Here is a 27,721-nt window from a genome sequence, read left to right as displayed (position 1 = left end):
TATATTGCTTTAGAAAGACAAGGGTCTGGAGAAGCATTGGTTCGGTGCTGGCCTACAAAGGAGGTGAAACAGGCTCTTTAGCAGGAGTTTCAGGTAGGATTGTTCTGTGGGGACACGGAAAAATTCTCCTGCTTGGCACGCTGTTTCTGCGTGGCTGTGCAGTCAACCTAACACTGAAGGAAGCTATGCACTCTCACTCATGTCATGGAAGAAGAGATGCACTGGTGCTGGCTTTGCCATGCTTCCTTCCAGGGAGATTCTGGGTACTCCCAAAGGAGGGTCATCCAGAGGGCCTGAAAGGGCACAGCAGAGGGTTCTGCGAAGATCAGGTTGTCCTCTGTTTTTCTTTTGGCATTCCAGATAAATCAATATGTAGAAGGGTCAGAAAAGGTGGCCTCAAGAGAGCAAAGTAGGTGTGCTTACAGGGCAGTGCAGGTGCAGTTATTCATGACTTATATTTGAAAGAAATATTCTAGAGTGCTGCCACCTTCAAATCCTTTCTCTTTTCTTTCAGAAATATAATCGGTATAAGATTACGACGCATAATACCAAGTCTTTCTTTGAAATGCCTGTGTTCCTGTTACCTATGCAATAGGATTGGTTTGCATAAGTCTTGCCACAGTCGAACTGGACACAAAAATGTAGTACGGCATCCACAGAGTCCTATCGAGTATGTGCAGACGCGGCATCTGGAAGCCTCTGAAATGCCAGACTTCAAGGTCAAAGCAACAGACCTACACACAAAATACAGTGCCAGCAAAGAAACAACTTTATGCCAACCAATAAGTCACAGGTACAGACATGATCAGCATACATCCTAAGCAAAGTTAACAGAAGCATCTGTGGAAAAATTATAATCAGAGAAAATTTAACTCCAAAAAGGGAAGTGTTGTTGTCTTTTAAGTAAATAAGTCTCATGTCAAAGTAAGACAGTGCCAAAATGATCAGTCAGAAGAGATGAGTCGGGGCAGGAGGTGGCAGCTTGCCATCCAGCAGTAGGGTTACATAAAAGTGGTGCTTGGGGTTTTTTTACAAGGTTTTTATGGCCACTTATGTGCCTAATTAAAAAAGATTGGGAAAGACACCAAAAATGGGAACACTCTTCTAGGCACACTTAAGTAGGGGAGGAGAAGTAGTAAAAAAAGTAAAGGAGATTGCAGTTGATGTCTTCTTAAGCCACAAACCTGGAACTCCAAAATGGATGTAATCTGTCCTCCTGTTTCTACGCTTCCTTTTCATTGATGGCAACTCTGCCAAATCACAGGAGAAAGTTAATGGCAAAAAAGATCATCTGTTTCTTCCAACTGGATTGTTGAGTACTTTAAAAATTGGGAGCCTGGAAACGTTTCAAGCCAGAAGGGAAAATATTCATGTACCCACACATCAAAGTGTTTCTAAAGACTGAGCGTACGTAGTTCTGAACGTTTCTCAGGTGATCAAAACAGAAATGCATTTCTAAGATGCTGCTTACAATATAAGAGGCAGTAGGTCAGGGACCACAAAACTGGCTGATCACACTGAAGCATTGAATTTACAGCTAAATGAGAAGCAAAAAGGGTTCTCTGGGGGCAGAGAGCAGAGAACATATTAGGTCAGGAAATTACTGGTATTATAAGCAGCAGAAAGGGAAACCTGCTAAAAGAGAAGAGTTATAGTAAGAGAGAGCTATACAGCTAAAAAAGAAAAAAAAAGAAAGGAGTTAAGGAGGATTAACTAGCAATCTGCAAGAGATAATTTTTGTTGTTGTTTTAAACTCAAGTCATTGCAAGGTATCTGCAGATGGAATGAAGTAATCTTTGGGAAAAGATGCTTACATAAGGATGATTTGCCCTGCTTTTTGCCCTTGCATTCTAATTAGAAAATGGAGCCCCAAATTAATTTGAATATTTAATTTTAATCCAGAGTTGCAAACCTGATAACTATCAAATTTTCATGTATTTGGAATACAGTGCCTGGTCTGTCTCTCACATACTGTTTGCTATGCTCTGCGCTGAGGGGAATCTCACCAAAATGTTTTCTTAGGGAGACAACAGTCAGTTTCATAGTTAGCCCTGAATTAAAATTTAATATGTTCTGACAAGGCTCCCTTACCTCTCCTTTCTCTGGCTTTCATTTCCATTATAAAGCTATAAATTATGGTCCTACAGCAGTATTCAGAGTCCTGTACATACAGATGTCCTTTTGGAGTCCTCCCCTTTCTGGAATCTGGGTGTCACTGTGTAAAGCCACCAGAGACTCTTCAGGACCTTACAGACATATTAGAGAATATGAAACAGGTGGAACAATGCAGATGTGCTAACTTTACCTAACAGTCCTGCACTCAGCAGTGCAGATCAGCCTGTAGCAAAATAATACAGCATTATATGAGGTAATATTTATAGGCCTGTCCTGTGCAGCCACCCAAGGAAACAGACTTTATAGAATCGCATTTATTATCAGATTAGTCTCTTTTCTTCATACAATGGAAATAGTCTGGAAGTGTGATAGAAGACAGAAGCCTGACTGAGCCTCTTACATGAGAGCCATGTAGCAGACTTGCATTGCTCCTGAGCGTTCTGCAGAGACACTTTAATTCACGAGTTTCGATGGTTTCATAATGCAAACGTCGAGTTCCAAAATGAGCAAAGTGAAACAAGTAGTAAGGACCTGCTGCATCAGCCACCAAAAACATAACTGACACTGGAACTGTGCTGGTAGATTAAGAAACGCACAGGGAAAGCAAGTTGAGAGTCAGGTCTGCCAAGAGAGCCTACCATGTTTAGCTTTCATTACGTGCTGCAGTGCTTATTTTAATTGTTGTTAAGCATTGTTTTCAGAACTCAGAGCTGCTCCCAGGCGCTGCTCCTTAGATAACATTTTTAAAAAAAGGAGAATTTAACACCTCAGAAAACAGTCTAGAAGCAGTCAGAATGGATCAGCAGAAAGAAGCTGACCAGCTCAGCGTGGGTTTCCACTCTGCACTGGTTGCAGTAATGATGCTCAGAGCATCACGCAAGTTCTTAGGGCTTTTGTACAGGTGAGAGTAGGTACCAGAAGTGGCACAAATTAAACATTACAGCTAATGCACTACTAATGAAGAAGGGCTCTAGAGTGAAATACAGAAATGGATCCAAGCCAAACATTTTGAATCCAAATTGTGCCGAATGTTGTAAGGGTTTCATTCAGACTCAGTGGTTTGAGAAGCATTTGCCCCTAGATGGTTACAAGAAGGAAACTAAATAATCAAGAAACTAGACTGTGATGAATTTTGTGCAGCTGCCCAGGGGCAGACAGAGCTCATACATGTGAAAGAAACAGACTGAGCAAGGACATACACAAAACATTGTTTCCTTTAATGATGCTCTTTTTTTCCCAAAGGCGTATGAGTAGGTGTGTAATAAAGATCCTCCTCTCACAGTAGGGCTCCAGTGGATTTCAGAGGTCTCAAAATTTGAGGTGGTACGAATAATTTCAGTGGTCAGCAATGTCCCAGTAGGGCCCAACAGGCATAGTCGAGATGAGAACACATCTGACATATCCTAAAGCACATTATGGTCTGCACAGTTATTGAAACTGCAGAGCTAAAACTGAAACAGTTTTAGATGCTATTGCATGCACTTATTTTTTTTGTTCTTCATTCAGACTAGAAAATAGCATAAGGCATGAGAACTAGCAGGCATCAGATATCCCACCTCATATCCTGCCCTGGCAACTCTGTCACAACTTCATCCAGCTGAACTATGATTTCAGATGGCCTGCAGAATTGCCATCCTCAACTATCCTCACCTATCAAAGGTCGTGTGACCTGCTGAGGAGAAACAAACACATGATTTTTACTGTTTCTCATCTCATGGCTGATGGGTCTGTACTGGGGGGAAAAAAAAAAGCAACCCTCATCCCCAACCCAAAGGCACGGGGAAGTCTATGTGGTGGCACCAACAATCGGTAAAAGCAGCAGTGCCAGCACTAATGCTACCCTCAGGCTCCCTAAGGTACATCACTAGGACCATCTTCTCCTTCCTCACTTCAGGCTGCAGTTACGTTTTTTGCAGCTCCTACATGATCTGAAGCAGAATATGTTGAACATTCTACAGTTTACCGTACCTGCATTACCTGCAAGCATGCAAATAAGCCTGCTGTATACATTCCTTATGTGTCTTGCATGGAGAAGGACAAAACTTGACAGTAGCAGGATAACTAATACAAGCAGGTAGAGCCAGGGTCCAGAACACTAGCCTGACCATTTCTGCACATTATCTTTTTATTATACATACAACCAAAGTTTGGTGTAATGGGCGTAACAGTGAGCCTTGATCCCAGAACACGAGACCTGACACACCATGTTGTACTTGTTACCGGGAAGGCTTTGCTCCATAGAACCTGTCTGTTTATCTAATTTGTGCTAGTGCAAACACAACTGACAGACCAAATTCATGCCAACTGACAGTAGGGCAAGACAAGCATCAAGAATTTCAGACATCTTTAACCTGACATTGAACATTTCTCACTATCAACAGTTCTTTCAATTTTCCCATGTATCAGAGTGGTACAAGACAAAGCAAATAGGTATCAGAGCCCCACAATATTAACGGCCCTATGCAATCTGTCTCCCTCTCTTTGCTACCTGTCTTACCTTAGGAGGAGGAATACGGGATACAGCTCTGTCTGTCCCATCATTGTTCTTACCACCAAGGCAGACAGTGATGGGAGAAAGACTAGAACAGACCTTCCTTTGTGATGTTTAAAACCACAAAACTCAGGAAGAAGCAGGTGAATGGAATGGAAAGAGTATTGTCCATTGTCTTATATCCCTCTTGTGTTATCTGGCCCACACGTGTACAGCTGGTGTAAGGAGCTTCTGAGGTGACAGGAATATCCACGCTGGTGCATTATCCCTGCTGTGAGACAGGAAAAAATCATGCTCTGGCACTGTCAGATCCTACTTCCTCTGCAGCATTTTAAATGAAACAATTTTTCACTCTCTGAGTCCTTGTAAACAAGTTTTATAGTGCTTTCAACTTGAGTCTATCGCATGTTGCTGGAGAACTGCAAGTGTTTAGGATTTAAAACCTTTTCTCAGAACATCAGGCTGGAGGAATGAATAAAGGCTTTATGTCTAAAAGCTTTCAGAACCTTCCAAAACAAAGTTCTTGCATTTATCAGTACAAGGTGGCATAAGACACCTGGTGAACAAATTGCTCACTCAAATGAGAAAAGCTCAAATGAAAAATAAATAGAGAGTTTTAAAGTTCTCTGTTGCATCCATCTTTCCACCTACATCCTCTGTTCATAACTGCAAACACTTCAGGCACAGACCTGTCTTTTCACGTCTGCAGTAAGTGCCTAATAGTGCACAGGCTTCTGTACTTAAACAAGCTTTAGATTAAACCTTGTATAAATAGCTATATACAGAGAAGCTCCCGGCAAAATATTTGGAAGCTTTGACTCTCTGAACTTTGCACAATTATTCCACAATAATCTTTTTTGCTATGACTGGGCTCATACTTCTGCCTCTCTCACTGCCCTCCTATGCACGTATGTGCCACAGAAGTGTCCCCATGAAACTCCTTGCAAAGGAAAGAGGCATTGACCGGAGGTTCACAGCGGGAGGTTGAGGACTCAGTACGAAGCATGCAATAACACGTATTCTCCAGCCAAAGTCCAGGAACCAGGTCATTGACTTTGGGGTTTGGAGCATGTAAATCTGGACAGAATCTGTCCTGCTGAATGTTGTTTTGAAAACTGCCCATTTGTACTTTTATTTATGGAGCTAGAATACTGTATTGGAAAACTTAATGAACTCCATACCCAACTCTTGGGAAAGTCTGGGCAACATTTGGAGGCAAATGTCATTTCCTTTAGTTACCTCCTTGGACACTGGATAGGGACACAAAATCCAAGTGGCTGCCAAATTGGCAGTTTGCATCCGTGCCTTGCAATTCTACAAGGAGTGAATCAAGATAAGTATCAAGGGCACAAACTCAAATGCACCAAAATCAATGCAAAAACTCCTACTGACTTCAAGCATTCGGGCAGAGAGGACGTTCTAGGAAGAGCACAGTCTCGTTTACTGGCAAAGGTTTTTGTTTCTTTCCAGAAACAGAAACATTCTTAGTGTGACACCTAGTGTCAGCAACAAATACCTTACAGACCCACCAACTGTAACAGACGAAGGAAACAACTAAGTCAACCATACTGAAAACTCAAGTAACAAAAATTACAATGAAACATTTTAAATATGAACTATACAGAAAATCGGGGGGTGGTGGTGGTGGTGTAGATTTAAAACACATACTGATCATTCTCTCTACTTAAACCCAAATCTGACCTTATTATTTCTCTGGTCACCTCAGCGTATCTAGTTCTCTGGACTCTGCTTAGATAGCTCCTACCATAAAACAGTCCAGTTTTATGGAGTGTTTCAGGTGTCATTCTGGGATGCAAACCCACTCCTGTTGGCTTGAAAGTGCACAAAAGGAACTATAGTGAAGCAGACTTCAGAGGTCAACACACTCACTTGAGCTATTGCTGCAATTGTGTATTTTTAGGTTCTCATAAAATAAATTCAAAAGCGAAGTAAAGATAATACAAGGATTATGAGATGATGTCCAAAACGTTACATTCTCTTCAAAATCAAGTTACTTGCACCTCAAGAAAGGTGTGGGAAAATGCCTCTGGATCTTTTTTCAAGTCAGCAATTCAGGAAAGCCATTAATTCTAAACGGTACTTACAACTGATTATTAATCAAGGTCTGGCACTTTTAGACCCAGATATACTATAAATATGATTTGTTACCATAATTATGCTGACAGGTTACAGTTTTACCTTACTCTCTGTGCTTTGTCATGAAGTTCCATGGCTTTACTGATGTTTAAACTCAGATGATAATACTGTCTGAAAGTGGTGTCTTATGACCAATTTTTGGTAAATGCAGGCCAAATACAAAGGAAAGTATAAGTTGTGTGCCAAATTTTTCCAAATTGAAGGCTAATCTGGAAGTCAGGCTTCTGGAAGTTGACTGACAACTGGATTTCTTGATTTATCAAACTGCAAACATTTATTTTAAGGAGCAAACTTCTAACTTTTTCTGCAGGCACAGTGACATACATTGCCATCTCCTGGAACTGCCTCTGAGGTACTCACACTGGAGGTATTCAGAGCACTGTTAATAACTTAGCAAAGTGTTAAAACCACGGGGGAATCACTGATCTGATGTCAGTTCTCTTACAGAACCAAAACTTCCTTCCAAAATAGTTTCATTTTTATAGAATAAAGTTTCCCACAAAAGACACCTGCAGTGACAAGCCCCTGTGTACTTGCAGGTCTCATCTCAATTGCTGAACAACTGCATAGAAAGCTCTTACGGCAGCAAACTTTATCTCATTAATAAAAGTTCTATTGATAATGGTGCCTGTACACAAGCTCACTGCTGTGATTATATTGATCTGACCATATCATTTTATGAACAAATGTAGTTACAATGCAGTAAAAACAGCAACCCCCTACAATATTGCTACAAGCATTATATAAAGGGAAAGAAGCAAAATACACTGTCAAATTTGTAACTTACTTACATTAAATACATATATATATATATATGAGAAAGTGGATGTTTTAGTTTTAGCTGCCTCATTGTCAAGTCATTGTTTCCTGATGAGCTGGCTAAGTTCTTGTAGGGATCATGATTTTAAAAGGCCTGGAGGAATAAGTTCAAGGAAGCTGTTCTAGACACGAAAGTCAAGGCTGTTATTAAAATGTCCCTGTTCAAAGGACCCTGTGGACATAAAAATCTATCATCTGCCCAATGTTTGATGGTGACAATATTAAAAATGATGAGAGCAAAAGTAAATCTCACGTCCTGAAATTGCATGGAGCTCATCTATCTTGCATTAACGTTAACAGATACTACATGCGGTACCCTTCTCGCCAGGTGCCCTCCTCGCCAGGGTCCTTTACCACACAACACACAGATCCTCCTCATGGATCTGGTTTCCTGCAGCTAAGAAGAGCAAACCAAAATCAGGACAAAAAAAGCCCACACCATGTACTGCTGCCAGCCTGTGAGGAGTCCACCAAAATAATAAAACAGCCCCAGAATCTATGGCTTTTCAGCATGCCTCAGCATGAAATTGTGCTTTCCCTCTGCAGGGTTTGGCTGGTACTGTGTCCCAGGAGTCTTATTTCCAAGGGCTGCAGAGAACGCCAAGTGCTGGGAGGGGTGCTGGGTATCCTCACAAATAATGCCGATCCCCCAATACTGTCAGAACTTTCCATGGCGATGTCAAGGGGTCAGTATGAGAACTTTTGCCTCCTTCAGTGGCATCACTTCAGTGTTAAACAGGTCAGGAAACCTGTAAAGCAGGGGCATAACGAGATTTGTTTTTTACCGGTTGCTCCCAATGGGTCTTACTTCAGGAGTCTGTGATTCCAGCCAAAACCTTTTATTTAGCTGTAAGAGAAATACACATTTTCAGTTGTGAAAATTGATTTTTTTCAAGGCTATTTTAATTGGAAGTGACTTGGAAAGACAGAATAAGACCATAGTCAAAAAGTACTTTGAAAATGTTAACAACAGAAGCTAGCGATTTCTGATGAACTCTAAAAATACTTTTGCTTGGTTTAAACTTCCTTCTGTATGCGAGATGCTCAGCAGAAATTAATTATCTCAATTTATTAGGGAACTGCTGGTAATCAATAAGGTGTCTGCTTCCTCTGTGTAACACATTTAATGCCCACTGCATGGGCAGTGTGGAACACATTTGCTCTTTAATTATGGTTACAACAGATTTATTCTGCTGCATCATTGAGTAATCAGTCATCTGTTACCTTCATGAATTTGGAAGATTTCTATGGCTGGTAATGAAATCACAGAGCAGAAGAATAAGATTGCAAAAGGGTTTGTATTTTCTCTGGAAGTTTGTTATGAAGATTGTGAAAGGTAAACGAATTCTGACTGGAAAGTTTTCTCTGTCAAGTATTTCCATAGATGTCTTCTAACAGAAAGCACAGCAGATGCAGTTTTTGAATACTTGGATGCAAACCGAGAGCCCAAACAAAGAAACAGCTCAAATTTCATTTCAAAATCTACTTCATAACTGATAGACAGTATTTTAACACAGAATATTCCTTTTAAGAGAGCTTCTTCTCGGGGAAAATAAAGAGATTCCCTAAAGAAAGGGTTCAGTCACAGAAATACCATGTGTCAGCGATGTGGAGGAAGAAGTTATTTAAAAAGCATACATGCACTGGTAGTGAGCAACCACTCATACCGCTCAGTACATACAATGACACACATCGAAGCCTTTATTCATGAGCTCAGTCTAACACAGGCTGAAATCTTTTCTTAATTTTTTAGATTCGCTCATTAAAATCAATGTCAAAGCTCTGAGTAAAAATGCTGTGTCAGGTCCCTAAAACATATGCTTAGCTGTAAGAGTATGTTTAAATCTCATTAAGTGTTCTTTAGAACCCACAGTGTGGGCTTCAGCTCAGTGACTGAAATACAAATAAATATTCCTGGCATTCTTCCTGACATACGTAAATATTGTCAGGAATAATGGAATATATATTTTATTTTTTCATACAGGAATTTAAGAATAGTGTTTCTGCAAAACCACCATTTTGAGAAACGGTCTAAAACTTCTGTACTTTTCAAAATTAAATTTTGCAACTTTTTCAAATATTTTCATCATTCTTGACAGATATTCCTCTTCCCCAAACCCGACACTCATCATGGACAATTTTGTCCCTTCCCAAACTGCATTTTTCAGTTCATTTACTTTTAAATGAAAGCAGTTATCCGGTTCTACTGGTATTCTAATCTGGCACTGGTTTGACTTTTCAAAATACAGAGGTTTCTTTCCAAAAAGTTTAAAGTACAACTGTCAGGATGATAAACCTATATAACAGAGGTAAGAACTAAAACTTTGTCTAGATCACTGCAGGAAACTTGGCATAAAGGTGACTGATGTCATGGGTATGTTTCTTAATAAAAAGATCTTGTTGATTTGATAGTATTAAGTTACTTCAGTGCAGCTATGATGTGTTTGTACTTCCTACTTATGATCCTGGGACACTGTCACCACCCACCATCCAACATACTTTCCCTCTGAAGGGTGGAATTTTGCATTTCTGAAACGTTCCTCTGTTAGCCCCACTTCCTTATTCCTCAATCCCAGCAAAATCCCTTTCTAGAAGCTCTGTGAAGCCCTAAGACTAGAAGGATCAGCTTAAATGGGAACTAGCAAGAATATATATTAGCATTCTTTAATTTCTTGCTTTCTCAAACACATGGAGTTATATTGCTTACCACTATCCCACACATAGTTGAACAATAGTTCAAGAGGAAAACCTCAAAGGACTTCCAACTGTTGCATTTCATATATGGGTCCTTGTTGTTAGATGTTCTAGTACATCTGGGCTGACATCATCAGAGTTTGGTAGCAATATGATTCTAGTCTATCCCTGCTTGATGAGTCAAATGCTGTTTCTTTTTGCACTGTTGAAACTATGAAATCACCCAACAATTACATTCCCCCAGGATGGATCAGAAACTGCACGTCTGGCATGGTCATTAACACTTTGGTTGTGCATCCTTGAACAAGATACTTAAAAAAAGATCCACTTAGATGGAGATGCCAATTTTCGATCTGGGCAAGGATTCAGTCAGAACTGTCCTGCTCTGGTCTTAGTCCCAGGATAGCGTGCTCGATGCCTCTGCCTTACTCTACAGAAGAGTAGTCTTTGCTCTGCTCACCAAAATGCCATCCAACCTTTGCTGCGTGGTCTGCCGATGAATGCTTCACAGTTCTTTGTCCCTTCCATCTTTTCGACAGCTTCTTTCTTTGAGGCAAGGATGAATAAGTAATTTTTGAGCTTTTAGAGAAGGTCATGCAACAGCCATTGAAGAGAGCCTCTCTACATGTTATGGATCTGCAAAAGAACTATCGACAGCATAGCCCACAATAACTTACTATTGATTACTTGGGATTTTCAAGCTATTATTTAATATACTAATTTTGCCTTACTTTTGTACAACTTGTCTCTACCACAGAGCAGATTACACACAACATCTTTAATCCTATACCAGAAGCTTAAATGGGGAAGGAGCATCCTTCTCAGACTTGTGTCAAGGCTAGAGCCAGCCACCTGTCCTTCACAGAAACAATTATTAATGAAAGAAAAATTAAATGGATGTTGATCTAGAGTTCGCTTAAGCTAATGGTGCGATCGGACATTAGTGTGACTAATGGTAATGGGCCCTCTGGATGAGTTATGTGGTAATAGCGCTCCAGCTGCTTTGGCTTTGCAGAAACCAGTCAGATGGCTGAGAATCACTTTTCTGGTCTTTCTACAATTAATCTCTGTTGAATAAAATAACAAATTAAAATTATGATCAGTTCTGAAACTAGGGGGGGTTATTACTATGCCTGTGTTAGGCACTAAAGTACATTTACAATCACCTTGGCTGTTTAGAATTCTTATAATCACTTACCAGCTTCTCAAGACTTACATTTAACATTGCATTCACTTGAAACAAAGGCCTGATACGGCAATCCTCATTCAGCAAAAGGCCACTGTAACGTACAAGTTGTATCATGAACATGTCAACTAAAACTAACTATGTCCCAAAGCTCTTTGCAGTTATTAGCAATGTAAATGTTACAAATAAAACCTGGAAGGCTAATAAGTTACAGTGTCATTATGTTATATTTCTACCCTGCTCTTGATCATTTCCTAACAAAGGATTTTGAACCAAAACTGCCTATTACTTTTCACTGCCCCATACTTCTGGCCAGTGTGTGGGTTCTCAACAACCCAAAGTTTAATTTTCAAAAAGCCTTTTGTCCCCAGATCACCAAGTAAAGGCTCCAGCCTTTACTTCTTTTCAGAACAACTTCTTTTCAGAGATTTAGGGAACACTGACATTTGGTCTAAGTCTAAGGTATGATCATTCAGTAATCACTATGCTGCAAGATGCTGATGGTATGGATGAGCAAGATAAATACTCTGCTTCACAGATAACATAACAGATGTCTAAACAAAGCTTTTCAGGGCTACAGTACAGACAGACTGACAAGTAATGGTGTGAAGTCAGTATCTTTTGAAATAAAAATACTGAAATTTTCAAAAAATTGCTGAAATAATTAGTGGAACAAAAGTATCTTATTCCCCAATATGCCCTTACTGAGCATAAGCCTGAGTATAGTCTGATTATATATACAACGCTACCTTCATATTCAGTAGAGTGGTTTTGAAAGGAAAGAGTTCATGTAATGACCATTTTATCATCTATCCGGAAGTATTCATTCGCTTTATATCCTGACTCCCTTCCTTCCTGAAAACAGATGAAAAAGTGGAAATGGAATTAGGACAGATCTGGACAGGTTTTTAGTAAAACAACTAGAGACAGAAACAATAGTTGATAAACCTATAGCGTGTTACAAAACTTAACGTGTTGAGGTTTCCAGTTTTCCTGTAAGTTAGGTGCTAAAAATATAAAAATATTCATGCAAGAATGTAGAATGGAAAAAAAAATGTTCAATGGTCTTTTATTCAAACATCTTATCTCACCATAGACAGTTACATGATAATGCAAATAGGAACATACTTAAATAGACTTTCTGGTTTCCTTCCATTCCTATTCTGCATGACGTTTGTTTTGCCTCTTGGTTGGGTCTAACATTGTGAAATCACTTGGGAAAAACTAACCTGTCATTGGTGCAGAGGGTTTTCAGATCAGGATTTTCAACACATTGACACGTTTTACATCATTTTACATAGGTGAAAGTGCCAGCAAAATACAAGGGAAGGACAAGTTAGGTCCACAACACGCTTGCTGTGTTAGACCATCACTCTGGAACATTTTCTGGAGAGAACAGCAGCACAATAGCACTGAGCCAAAAAAAACACTGCCTGCGAAGCCAGACTACTTTTTAGTGTAACCTGCAGCGGTACCTGAAAGGTAAAATTCTCTGGCAGACCAGCATGTTTTCCCTGCTGCTTCACTGAAAGAGAGATAAGGATAAAAGATCAAATTATACTGTAATACGCTGAAAGTTGAAATCTGGTATAGAAAAATTTTTCCTCATGCTTCAAACTAGGAAATAAGCGTAGGTACAGAATATATGTCCTCCACAATTTAAATGAATACAGCTCCAGGCTGCCACATCCAAGTGCTGGGACTGCCCTTGTTAGCTAGATTAAAGAAATATTGGAAACCACTACATTGCGCTGTAGTCACTTCTCTTGCATGTGCAATACAAGCATGACGTGACAAAGATTGGGAACGATATTAAACTACCCTTGTGTCTTTCTACTCCTTTTTCTAAGTACTAATGAGAAGTAAAAAAAAAAAAAAAAAAAGAAGGAAGAAAAAGACTCATTCAATGAGCAGAATGAAACACTTCTGCTATACCTGCTGTTCTCCTTTCTCTTCCTCACAGCAGCCCTGGACAAGGGGAAGCAAATGGCATTTCAAACCAATTTAAATCTAGACGGCTACACAGATCAAATCTAGTGAGGCAGAAAACTCAGCCTTGTATTTGCTGAATTAACCTAGAAACAGTTAGACTGCATAGCCAAAGCAGCCTGGAAACAGAACGTGATGCCCCATAATTCCCGCCATGCACTGCATACAGGCTCTGCCCACAGAATTGGAGACATGCTGGGGACAATCAAGTATTTAGATATCTATACAACATTGTCCCCAAATGTACTGAGAGGCTGATTAGAAGAGCGCAGGTTAAGCTCTTTCAGTATCTAAGTGCATTTCATGTATGTCATGCAGTTCAGGCATGGCCAGCTAGGCAAAGTCAAGCAAAGTCTCACAACTACACCATTACCCCCCTGAAAGGAAGAGAGGAGTAAAGACAGAATGGCATGATAACTAAAAGGGTTTCTTTTCTCAGTGCCTCAGAACACATGCTATGATTGCATTACATACAGTAGAATATTAAAGAATTTTATTCTAGTTATTATTCCTGGGGAGTGGAGTCTCTGCTTCCCCAGGAACATGTAGAGTTATTTCCCACCTTTGAGGTCTATCTATCGGGTCAAGTCTCAAACACTTTTCTCTGTTTTACTTAGCTAGGTCCCTGCTAGGATGCTTCCACAATTAAACCTTCATCTTGAGCTGTCTTCCACTGAACAGGACCAACTCCAGCATTCTAATATACATAGACACTCCCCAAGATGCTTTCGAAAATGTAGCTGATACTGACTTACCTCATTGACATTTACCACCTCGCTTTACAAATGTTGATGTCCCTGGGACTGGTAAACAAAACTACCTCCTATGAGAATGGTAAACAGAATATGCTAATGGATTTCCTGGTACTTCAATATAAACAGTTAACTCCGTCCTGCCCATCAGAGCAAGATTCAGTTCTAAATGCCTGATTTCTTTAGGTATTTTATGTACCATGTTTAACAAAAGCCATACTTCTCTCTAAACCAAAAATGACCATAAGGTATTCCATTAACTTTACTCTTGAGATTAACATGACTGCAGCCAGATAGCTCGCAAAGGACAGTGGATGGAGATGCATATATATCCCTGATACTGATTGAAGGAATATTCCCTTTTTAGAGGTAATTCTACCTTCCAGAAAAAGCCGTCAAGAAGAATTTGATTGATTTCAATAGGAAGAAGCCCAGCTCCTTGCCAAGCTGAGAGAATGGAGAGGAGAAGACAAGGGTTAGATTTTTGGATTCTTAAGGGCACCCTTTCTATCTTAACTCAAACCTCATAGAAACTTCAAAAAAAAAAATGAAGCTCCGAACTTTCATGATAGACACATGTTTGTGCTGACCAACTGTGATTTTTATTCTTATATGTTAAGGCTGAAATGTTCAGTTAAATCCTTAGGCAAAACCTAAAATGGTGGCATGAAGGAAGATGTTCAACTGCAGAGGCCTCTGGGAGCATTTTGTGTTTACAAGGAACCGCCTTGGCAGCAGTTGAACAGTAGCTCGAGTGCTGAAAAGCTGTTTTTTGAAAAACTGTCTCAGACCATGTTCAGAAAGCACCAGAACGTAGTAAATGCTTCTATTGATTTTGCATTATTAAATCCTGAAAAATAACTCAGCTTTGCATGATATCTAATTTTACTTGATTTAGTACGTTAATAATTCTGTCCTTAAGACCGAAATGAAAACTGCAGCAATTCTTCACTCTGGAATTAGATGACTGCAGAGGAATTCATTTTTTCAGATTATGTAAATTATTCAAGAATGTTAAAAGCACTGTTTTTAAACTGTTAAACTGCTTCACTGTTTCCACTGATATGAACTGTTATTCTCTTGGGGACTAATATTTTAGGGTCCTGACAAAAAGTCAGTAGGAGGCAGTGGAGTCTTAACGATGGTGATGTTTGGACTGGGGCCATATTGGGCCTTAGAGGAGACAGGTCTTAACGATGTATATTGAAACTGGAAGATCAGATGTGCATTTGGGACACTGATGACCAAGCAAGTGTCATATTGCTATGTTTGGGCATGTGGCATCCATATTAACATACAACCGAGGTCATAAAATCTAAAATTTTTAGATTGTACTCACCATATCTCTACAGCACTGATTAATCAGAACTGAAAATGACAGCCAGATACCCCGTCCTTAAGGCAGCAATGTGACTTTCTCTCATGTAGCATGTATCTCTGTTTGGAGACATACTATTTATTACACCTTTAATTTTTAATTTAAATCTGTTGGCTTTGCCTGCAAAATCATCTAGCTTGCATTCAAGTGATGGATACTCTACTATACCGTAAAATAAATATTACCAAGGAATTAATGACTTTTATGTTGAATCCAATGCTCCGAAACCATCTCCTCATGCATTTTAACCTGAAATCTCTTTTAAGAGAACATATTTAAATTCCACATCTGGAAACCAGATTTTTTTCTTTTTGTCTGGAATACAGTAAAATAACTTTCAAACAGAAGAGAACAGAGTTCTTTAAAGAACTGCTCAACTCTTCCTTTCCATCGTGCTTCACTACTGACCTCTAATGAGCAGTAAGTATATTGCCTGAATTCCTTCCTCCTTTAGGGAGAATAAACATGATATTAACACAAGTTCTTCCTCATACAGGTTTATCCCTTCAGAGTAAGTAGGAATGCTTGCAAGACTTCCTGGGTTACATTCCTGTGTTTTTCATCCAAAGAATCTGCTTTCCACATATAATACAACCGGGAGATGGTATTGTTTAACCACTGTGAACTAGTAAAATTTCAAAGATACTATCAGATTAAAGCCAAATCTGCAAACATAGGACACGTCACTCAAAGTCCGGAGTGCTCCGAGAATCAAGTTTGCAAACCTCATGTGAATATAATGAAACCTGAGTGTTTGTGAGAAGCAGCTTTGTAGCGCATTGCAAAAATAGCACACCATTGAAATAGTCTCACACATCTCTCCCTTGGCATGTGCTTGACTGGTCAGGAATTTTGCTCCTGAGGAATACTGTATACTGTGTCAAGCACATGACATTGAAAACCATATTACATTTTCAAAGTATTACATAGACTTCAGAGGGTTAACATATTTTCAGTTTTAATACTTGTTTTAAATGCATATCAATTGTATTAATGTTTTAGCCGTTTATCCTTCATCCTAGTTCATAACATAGCTGTTACTGTATAATTTGACAGTCCTGTAAAAATAGCTAGGTTAACAGCTCTTACAATTACAGTCCTTCTTCAAGCAGTTTATTATGTTTATCATATTTATGCAGTGTGCAACTATCTTTATACGATATTGAAAGAACCTCCATTCAAGGGTAAGAATAAAGCAGAAATGTTTCCATGTCCCAGACAACCCCAAATACCCAGTGACTGACAATGTTGTCTAACTGTGGGCATTTCTCCAGGACTCCCACACCCTTTTATCCAGGGTGTCAGGAGAATTTCACTAGCTCTAGTCCTTTGTAGTCAGTCTAATACAAAATTTCTATTTCTAGAGACTAAGCAATTCGATCGCCAGGAAGAATACAGTATACCTAAAAATTGCTACAAGGTATTTCCTAAATTGCTGTCTTCATCTGTGACAATAACAACATTAATGGGATTTAAAAAGAAAAAAAAAAACCAACCAAACAAACAAAAAACAACTGAGAAAGTTTTAACAGTTTCAACTGCCATCAAAGGAGGACATAATATTTCCCAAAACAGACTGCTAATAATTAGTAGAACAAGGAGCTGTTTTTAAGAAGGGGCAGGGGAATACCGGCGCAAGTGGATGACAGGGTCAGTTGGGTGCTATGAACTTCCTATGAAAATATTGCGAAATGAGGGTAAAGCTGCACTCCCTCACAGAGGGCTGCTGCCACAGTCCCTTTGGACCAGCAACACAAAGCAACCTCGACCAAAACCAGATGCTGCATTAAAAGCCATTTCGCAACAGCCAGAGCAGAACAGCTCTGCATGCCCATTTCTGAAGTAACCAAACACTGAACTGGAGAATGTATTGTATTCAGGAGGAAGGAGTCCTACCAGGATATTATTCCAGAAGTTCTATTGAGTTTTAATTTCACTATGTCACTGCACAGTAATTTCCCCCTATCGAGAAGGCTGCAGGCAGTTTTAAACTTACGCATAGATTGAGAATTGGTAAAAGTCATAGAATCAGCAGCACATTACTTATACCACTGGGAAAAGGACCAACAACACTACAAAAAGACACACACTAATGAGCTCTCTGCCTACATAGCACTGAGGACAGACACTGAGTAAAGCCGAATCAACCAGAAGGAGCCAGGAGCACTCTCTTCTCTTGGTGCTGCCTGTTCAGGAGAGGCAGAAAGACCTGGGTAGAGATTTTTGTCAGAACTATCACTGAAATTAATGCTTTCCAATTAATGCTGCAGTGTTGCACTAGACGTCTGCAGCAGTACACTACTGTTACGGTCACGGTGTTACGGTCTCTGTGCTTCAACAGCAAGGCATCACCAGCACTTCACTCAGCCTTTGCTTCCTCCTCAAGGAGGTGGGAGGCTCTTACCCATCCACTGAACCTGAGCAGGAATTGAGCCACAGTTATGCTTCTGGAGCCAGATTCGGGAGCTAGCAAGTCTGCAACCTCACCGCATTCAGCAGGAGCTTAAACTGGCAAATAGAGAATCGCACCTTTCCTGAATCTCAAATTGAGTATTACCGTTGGGTAGAAATCTCTTCAGAGAAACTTCAGGTAGCTTTCTAACCCTTACTATAGGTAGAAAACAAATGAGTAGGCTTATGGAATTATAATTGCAAACGTGTGCAAGTTTTAAAATTTGAATTATTTGTTTCCCTTCCTTAGAGACAAAAAACATTCACAGCAGAAAACCAGCATGGTTATAATTACTTTCAAAAACTTCAAAATCAAGTAACTAGTATAAACAAAAAAATTAGTCCAAAAGAAGTGTTGGATATGTGCAACATATCTAATAATTAGGATACAAAGAGGAAAATAACCTCTAACATATTTTTGAAAATAAAAAATAATTCTACCCTTACTACAACTAACAGGTCTGTATAGAGACAGATATAACTTGCAGTACAGTGTTTTGACATTTTTCTAAATAGACCTTGAAAAACAAGACAGTTAACTCCACTTCTGTTTTTAGAGATTGTTTAATAGTAATATAATGTTTTTATGTATTTATCCAAAGCTTCACATCTTGTCAGCAGGAAAGGTTAATATTTATGTTAACCAATCCTAAAGGCATTCATATTAATATATCAAAAAAGCTCTTATCTTTCAAGATACTTTTCTTTTTCCAAAATAAATAACTTTTCAACCCTACTGTTATTAAAAAAGTAAGTGGTGCTCTGTAGGTCTCCTAAAATGTAAACACATGCTCGGATAGAATAAATAGGTTTTATTTGTTGCTACAGAGTCAAAAGATAGACTAATTCACTGGGTAGCGACTCAGGTCCAAATGAGATGCTTGGGAATATATGAGATGTTAAAATTCCTTGGAGGGGAAAAAAAAGTGATAGATTAAACACTGTTTTAGATTGCACACAGATTTTTACCACAGAACAACAGAGAATGCACCTGTGAATGCAAACACAACATAGGGATTTCAGTGCCTGCCCCGTGAAGAACACATATGGTCTGTTAAAGCTCTTTGTTACATACATCAGATCTAAGCTCAAACTAACTCATGTTAGTAGTTTTGGGAACTGCAACCAGTAGTCACAAAAAGGAGAGTTTCACCCCAGGACAGAGTTATAGGGTGCAACCTGGGCACTGTCAACAGTCTCCTATATAGTGGGGTAGGATATCAGTCCCTAGAGCGGCTGTTGCAAAACTCGCTCTGCTCTCAGCCTGTAATAGATACAAGTCTGTTTCCATTTGTAAGGTATGAAAGTTGTCTGTACGATCAAACAGAAATGCTAGACATCCTTTAACTTTGAGAGCCAAAAGTGATCACGCAGACTGACAAATACCTTCCTCTACCGGAACATCCCCATTGTCCGTGGAGGCAAGCAGCTCCACTCATCATCCTCTCAGACAAAACCTGCCAGAAAAAGACCAGTCTTTTTCTGATCTTTGAATGTAAGCAGCCCAGATCACCAAAGTCAGGCAAAATGAATCCAAGCCTCCTTCTTTTTCTAATCCCCAGGAAGTCCAAGAATATTTTCCATGTTTCTTAAGACAGTCACAGAGTTCATTCTTAAGCAGAAACCTGAATATATCAGCATAACATCTTTAGCAACAACAGAAGTCCTCAGGACTCTCTGCTGTGGGTCAAGTTGCGTACACCACAACTTGGGCATCTCAGCATTGGTGTTCTGAGACCCAGACAGGAGACAACTTGTCCAGTCCTAACAAAGAAGCCACCATCAAAATCTGGACTGAAGCAAAATGGAAGTCTCTATTTCTTTTCTTGCAAAAGCATTACTAACAGCCACAACTGGAAAGCAGAAAGATCATATCTAACACAAATGTTCAGTACATGATAATTTATTCATCTCACTATTTTATTTTGTCTCCCTTAATGTTATGTTATAGCATAAGGGTAATTTCTTGACAGATGAATTACATAAACATTGATTTTAAAAATTTCATTTCTCTCATTAAATTGCACTTATCCAATTACCCATTAAAGCAGTTTGTAATGCGAATGCACATTTCTCACATGGCATTCCAAAGCAATGAACTGGAAAATGACACCTTGCCAAACTGGCACATTCACACATGTGATAATAGAGTTGAAAGACCAAAAAAACACACCCAAAACTCAAACCAACCGCCAGACTAACCCTAGTGGTTTAAACCAGCTTTTGTCACTGTTTCAGAATCCATTAAGGTATCTTCAACTCACCTTTCTCTAGAACCAAGCAATTTTATTCCTTACGAAACACTGGTAAATCCTAAGCCTGAAGAACACCCCATTTATTGTCTAAAAAGTTACTAGAGGAGCTTTAAAGAACAGAACAACCAGACTCATCTGGGACTCATTCAAAGGACACTGAAAACAAGCTCCCAAATCACTCTGCGCTGATGGGTGCAGACAGACCTCAGTGGGCTCTGACTGTGCTGAACGTGGTGTGGGGCCAGCACGCTGCACAGAAACCTGAGAACGATGAGCCAGCTGCAGGCCACAGAGCAACAGAACTGCATTAGTACAGCTCTGTGCCCCAGTTATTGTGCAGTAGCAAGAGTCAGAGCTCATTAGCTCAGGAACTCTGCTAAGCTCATTTACACACATGCCGCCTTCAAAACTGAGCTGCTAAGTCTGTGAAATGCTGAACTGTATTTGTGTATTTATGAACCTACTAGGTCAGGCTGCATCTCGGCACCCTGATCTCAGCCAAGGTCTGAGGAAGCGCAAAATGACTCTTCAATCTAAGCATCACACAGATAGTTATGCCTCAGAAAAGAAACTGACCTTTTATCCCTATGCATACAACAGCCCCATTTAAAACCTTTTTACTATTACAAAACATGTGACTACAACAGTAGTCTTTTTTTTTTTTTGGTCTTTTTTTGGACGGTATACGTACTTGAAATAGTCTCTCAAAAAAGACTATCAGACTAAAGTCACAATCACAACTGTGATCATGATGGTACTCTAATTCCTACGTAGGACAGATTATAAAATTTTTTCCTGGAAATTCCTTCATCTATCCTAGTCCACAACAGCAATTAAAAATACAAACAAGATATTTGGGTTAACAAAAGATACAGCACTTAAATATCGCTGATACAAGTGCTAGAACTATAAAGATGAGGTGCAATCTGCTAGAGGTTCTCTTCTAAAAGAAAAAAGACGGGAGTCTCAACTCAGAATTGTGCTTCTGGATTTGAGAAGCTAAACCATCTCCCTGTTCACCTTTTCTTTGCTCACAAATCCTGAGAATCTTTATGAGCGTGTGTGGAATAAATACTAAATTGGCTAAAAATACAAAAGTACAGCATTGTTCACACATTAAGGAAAAGTATAAAATCAAGAGGCTTCTGAGGTAGAAAATAGCTGCAGCTGGCATGAAGGATACAACACCTGTGGTTCCCTGATAAGCTACATGAAGTACGGGACGGGATGCAATTATTCTGTGCCTTTACCTTATGATGTATAGCGGATATGGGAATGGGATGATACCATGAAACAGATAAGCTGCCAATTAGCTGCCCGCTCGATACTCGGAGCCAACATTTTGTCAAATTTTGATGAAATGCTGTCCTTTGTGCGAACTTTGCTCATTATAATGTCATTATAATACCAAAACACACCTCCATCCCAAAGGCTACCCACCTCCAAGGTGTGACCACTCCTTCATGAGTCTGCGCCCTGAATTTCTCATAAACTATACGTTTAATTGTGAAGCGAGAAAAATTTACACCAATCATGATAAAAGTATGTATGACTAAAGTCACTCAAACTCCACCTTGAAGATAACAAATAGTATAAAAATAGCTCGAGAGAGGGGGGATACCCAGGGAAGACACCATCGCAAAGAATTACATCACTGACTTCTGGGATCAGCTGACGGGCTGAGCCTCTCTTCCCCCCCATAGGGACGCCTTTGGGTAAGACTTAGATTATACCGAGTGCTTTCTCGGGAAATGTAGAAATTTCTCTAGAGACTCTCTTTTCTACATTTAGAGCCAGGCTGTATCTTTATAACTTTGTCGCGCGTTTCGTATATGTAACAATACTTTCATTTGCACATGCTTTGCAGACAGTGTATTTATCACCCGCAATCCTAAGAACCTATATATCTATTGTTTAAATAAACTGCACTTTTTTAAGTAGCTAGTTGTTTCGCTTTCTCACTGAACGTGACCAAAGACTCAAGAGTGGCCGTGCTAGTTCACGAGCACGACTAGACTGAAGGTGCAGTCCGCTATTAGCGTATCCAAATCGTAATAGTTTAATACATATTAAACGCAATTGGACTGATAGTGCTGAATTGGGCATCACTCAGAATTTAAACCTAGCCGCACCTGGCCTCCCACCTCGGTGAGGAGTGTTAGAACGCAAGGGGGTTTATTTTCTGCCAAAACCACTTTGCCCCTTTTCACACAACAGCGTGGACCCGTGCATTTGCTTGACAGCCAGCCGTTCAGAATGTCTGTGGTGACTTTATCTAGGTTGTGGGTTGACCACGTTGTTGGAGGCAGAGTCATCTGAAGTGTTGTGAGCAGGCCAGCTTTAGTCTAAAAGCAACACAGTCACACCTTCACTAGCCACACCTGCCAGTTTGGCTCAGCTAGAGGATCTCTGTATTCCACAGCCAATGAAGATTTCTCCTTTTCCAATCATGTCGTGCATTACAGTTGCTAGGTTAGCTTGACTACTAATCACATTTAGCACATTTCTGCCTTATCCAGCTCCCGGAAAATTGAGAGCTAGTAGTACTTACGGAAAAGAGAAGTGAGGAAAGAAGGCACACAATCATATTTATATTACACGTGCACATTTATGAGCCATACTCTCAATAAAAGGAGCAAAATCTACTGTGAAACAGAAGTATGGTCATAAAAGCATTCCTAATGCTATCAGGTTTACTGAGCTACAATTTAGCCACAAAAGAATTGCGCCCATGGGGCCACTGAGTCATTGTCTCAAGTTGGCTCTTTTTTCACATCTGTTTCAGTCCAGCAACATATGTATCACACCGTTCTGCTCCAGTGTGCTGTGACATGATTAATTTCTGTGACATGAACTCTGCCACTGCTGCCTGGTTTGTGGTGTTCAGGTTTGTTCTGCCTGTTCGGGGTAAGAGAAAGCATTAACTATCTGCACTGCAGCACAACGACACTTCAGACTACCCTTCCTGCAAATCAGCTCAGTATTACCTTTGAGCAACTACAACTCGTTTTCCTGAGCCTGACAATAAGAGCGCCTTTTGTGCTGCAGTAACTGCCACTAGTTGACCCTGGCCCCACACCACTCCAAGCCCACAGGATCCTACAGATCAAAAGAGATCCTCCAGACCCATGGACCACAACTTCTGTCCTCTAGATGAAGGACTCAGAACAAGAATGCTAGACTAGGCTGCTGCCGTTGGGTTGCTCTTGTTTATTCAGAGAAGCTTCATGGTTTCTTGGACAGAACTCCCTACCCTTCCCTCAAAATGACAGAAAAATTTTCGCTGAAAGGAAAATTTGGAGGTCATCCCATCAAACTTAAATGCCATTCTCAATTCACAATTCCCTGCCTGTTAAGCCAGGATGACTCTCTTAACCGTGAAACAAAGCACAAAATTTGTATTTGTCCTGTCATTAGTACAAAATATTAACCTAGCCAGAACATCTAAAGCAGCAAGAAAACAGTACTGTGTGGAACTATGAATAAACAACACAATGATTTATGCAAATTGTGTTAGACACAGTAGGTTGTTCCCCTTTGCCTTTGGTGCCAAACAGCTAATCTTCCCTCCCAGCTCTGATGTTTCTGTCCACAAGGATTAAACCTATTAATATACAAGCCTATTGAAAACATTTAGAATTCTTTCAGTCATTTCAGTTTAAAATAAGTAAATGCTCAACGGGAGCAAAGAACAAAAATAAAGCCAGTGTAATACCAACATTTTCTTACAGTAAAAAATAATGAACAGCAGAATCTCTCTGTCTGGGGGAAAAGTTACATTTCCAGAAAATTATGAAGTTCCAAATGAAAACAGGCTTCTGTTTTGTGGAATTAGAAGTAATGAATTACCTTTCAAACTAAAGGACATCAAATTTAACTGAAGGGGGATTTATATTAGTAACATGACATTCCCTACAACATGAATATACCACACATGGAATGCAAGATTTTTTTAAGGGGCTGGATGATTAGTCGGCAACTCAAGAACAGTCACTTGCTGAGCTAGCTTAAGGTAATATGAGCACTCCAGGGTCCCATGTCAGGACATAACCTGATCACCTACAAAGATTAGAAAGGAATGTTCCTCACATGTGTAGTCCTGAGCAGCTGGCTCTGTGTATCACAGATCTTGAAGCTTGTTTTTAACCTTTTTCTTAAGTAGAAGTTTATTGGCATTTCTAGATTAGGTACACAACAGAACTGACCCTCTATAAAAAATACTATTCTCTTATCTTTTTACTATTATATGTTTCTTTGTTAAAAAAGAGAACAGTCCTGTTATACACTTCAATATGCAGATGCCTTCCAAGGTCATTTCATTTACATTAAATGTTTTGCTTCCAATTTATTTTCATGGTCCACCAGACGCTGTAAATGAGCACATTATACAAAATAAAAATGCATAGCTTTACACTTGGGCAAATAAACTTAGCATCATAAAAGTTATTCAAATACATAAAAAATATGAAAGACTTTCTTGACTGTAACTTGTGTGTATATATTTCTTACATAATTTAATTGGATTTTACTTACCAGATAACGTGATTTAAAAGCCACCTTTCAATGCTGTAGGCATCATTGATCATCTTTTAAAAGCTACCCATAATACATAAACAAGATACTAAATCCTCCTGAGACCAAATCAGGTAATTCAGTAACAACATAAAGTAAACAGACCCTCCCAAAAATCCAGCTTCTCACAGTTGCAGGGCTGCGCAGAAGGGCCAGCTTTGCCATCAGTCCAGGATGCTCAGATATTTTACTGGTCTTGGTAGGAAAAAAAAAAAAAAGAAAAAAAGAAAAAAGTACTTCTACTGCCACTTTCTCTTCTTATCCCAATAATGCCTTAAGTCAAGTTCTGCCTTTGGCATTATATGCAAGCATGGGATGGGAAACATTCCCAGACACACCTTGGGATATATATTTATCTGTAGGTCAAAATGAATACCATCAGTTAAAAAACTTGTAAAGATCTATGAGAAAATGTTTATCAATAGTCTTTTCATAGAAAGACTTTAATACGTAAATATATATATATATACACACACACATACTCACACACAAAACCATCACATACAAACTCATACATTAGGATTACATACAAACTATGTTTGAGCCTGAGCTATTATATACTGTACAAACTCAAAGATGGTATTTATACACTGTCTTTTGAATGATGTGAATAAAATAATTATGGATAGCTACAGAAAGGAAGGAGAACAATTTTTAAGACTATGCTCTAAACAATGTTGTGCTCTACTGAAACAAAGTGGACGTATCAGTGACAAGTTTTCCCTCCTTTTCCTTTTTCTTCAATAGGGCATTTAAATCAAATCACAAAGAGGACCTGAAATAAACACACAAACAGAAGCCCTGTTTTGGAAAGAGAAACTGACCACAAGTAACAGGTGACTCAGTTTTGGTAGTGAAAGAAGATGATTCTTAGAACCAAGAAAACAGAAATGAAGGGGCACACTCCCAGATTCCTCCCAGCTGTTATAGTGCTACTCACATAACAGGACTAAAAACTACTGGAAATGCAGTGTTCCTTATCAGTAACAGCAGTTCTACAAAGGCAGGCTCACATCCACCGAACAGGCAAATAAAAAGTGATTGATACAGTTCAAGTGTATCAATTTTTTTGACAACTAACTCGTGTCAGCTCAGTGTCAGCTAGGGAATTTAACTGTCAAATAGGCTGATTCATTTAAACTGTATAAGCCAGTTTCTGCCTGTTTATTTAGCAGAACAGTAACTGCATTCTGTAATAAAAGACAATATTAACAAAACTCAGGCAAGAGGGCAGGGGAGAAGATGTGAAGGTGGCAGCAGAGAGACTCACTTTCAAAACGTTGGGAATCATTAAGCATTTGATCACTGAAGGCAAAGTTTTCTATGTCTTAAGATACCCCTCCTTCACCACAGGACCCGTGGATGAACCAAAGCTAAAAGTGGGCAGACGCATCTGAAGAAAGACATTCCAAGCATGCAGAGGAGTTTTTTGGTTTGACTTGACCTCTGTGCAGCTTCTCCCCACAGGGCAAGAATGGAATGGTCTTCTAGGTAGAGATGTAAACATCATTTCCCCTCTCACAGAAATAAAACTTCAGAGCCTTACCTGCTTTCACAGAGACCAAGATCCTACACCTTCCTTGACAGGATCTCTCAGCCCATTTCTGTCACTGCATTACAGTCATGCTGTTCTATCCTCCTCTTCTGTTCTTCATTAATCCAAGGGAGAATGGCAGCCTACTATGAAGAAGAGAAAAAGCCTTACCTGATCTATACTGGAATGATACATGTGGAGGGCCTACACAAATAGGGATTTAAAACATGGAATCGGCTTTGCTTGTGGGACTAACCCACCACCTCTAGGCTGCTCTAATTTGTGAGATGAAATTATGAAAAGAAACACCATGGACTTCTGGAGTAGGCAGACAAATACCTGTCTGACCTTTTTGGCTTAGCAATGTCCTCCAGCCAGGTCATTGATGAGCCTCATGGGTCTATTTGTCTAAGGGAACGTTGAATCCTCATTAATACTTTTGTTTCAATTAACCATGTGCAGTGCCATCCATCTAAGTTTCTCCTCAACTTCACTGCACGTGAGCTTGTCAGACATTACTTCTTTGGCTCCCATACTCCCTTTAGTGTCTCAGTATTTTTCCCTTTCAAACAATAACCAACTCTCCCCCAAGATCCTGTTGGACACGCTGTGTTTGCTCACATCACATTAATCTCAGACGGGGGTATGTTCTACTTCTTTTCTTAGTTCTTACCACCTGTCCTCCCCATGCAGAGAAAGCTCTTGGAGTTGGGAACTCTCTGCTACTGTGTATACTTTTGCTAACTTCCACATGATACCCACAACCCAACTTACCCTCAGATCTTGTAAAAATGTAATTAAGAACAATTAAATCAATTTAGTAATGTTATTCAGGTTTGATATGGGTTTGAGCAAATAAAATTTTGTTTGGATCCTGTTCACCTGCCTAAGCACATAAAATTCCCTAACTCTACTCTTACTGCCTTTCCTCACCTATTCGTTCCCTGCATCCCCATCCTTCTCCGCTCCATCCCGAAGTCCTAATACCTTTCCATTAATAAAATATTTTGTTCCAAGTGTACCAGCATGGAAAAGGTTCACAGGCTTTTTTCCTAAATTAACATTCATGCCATTTTAGTACCCGGTCATGAGTAAAGCAAACAGCTTCTTGAAATAAGATCTTTTCAACGTTAGGCTTAACACTTGACTAGTTCACTTAATGTGTTGTGATAGGTGTTGTAGGTTCATATTACCATTGTCCTGTACATCTGCATTTAAGTCTCACAGTGCAGTGTAATTGGACCTCCACAACATTACCTTCCACCTACTGGCAACAGATAAAGGCACAATTTGTAAAACAGTTTATTACAAAGAAAGTAATGGCCTGA

The 27,721-nt window shown here is 39.5% G+C and overlaps 1 long non-coding RNA gene across 1 annotated transcript in view; it reads right to left on the bottom strand.

The window, feature by feature from the left end:
- The window catches only part of LOC141739575 (uncharacterized), a 63,830-nt gene that overhangs the window by 26,947 nt on the left and 9,162 nt on the right, over positions 1-27,721 (bottom strand). The window contains exon 3 of the long non-coding RNA XR_012585742.1: positions 26,406-26,539. This is a non-coding gene — a long non-coding RNA (uncharacterized LOC141739575). The remainder of the gene's footprint in view (positions 1-26,405; positions 26,540-27,721) is intronic.

This window comes from Larus michahellis, chromosome 2 (assembly GCF_964199755.1).
Source record: "Larus michahellis chromosome 2, bLarMic1.1, whole genome shotgun sequence".
Taxonomy (NCBI): Eukaryota; Metazoa; Chordata; class Aves; order Charadriiformes; family Laridae; genus Larus; species Larus michahellis.
The sequence above is the reverse complement of the archived record's forward strand: the minus strand, read 5'-3'. Positions and strand labels throughout refer to the sequence as shown.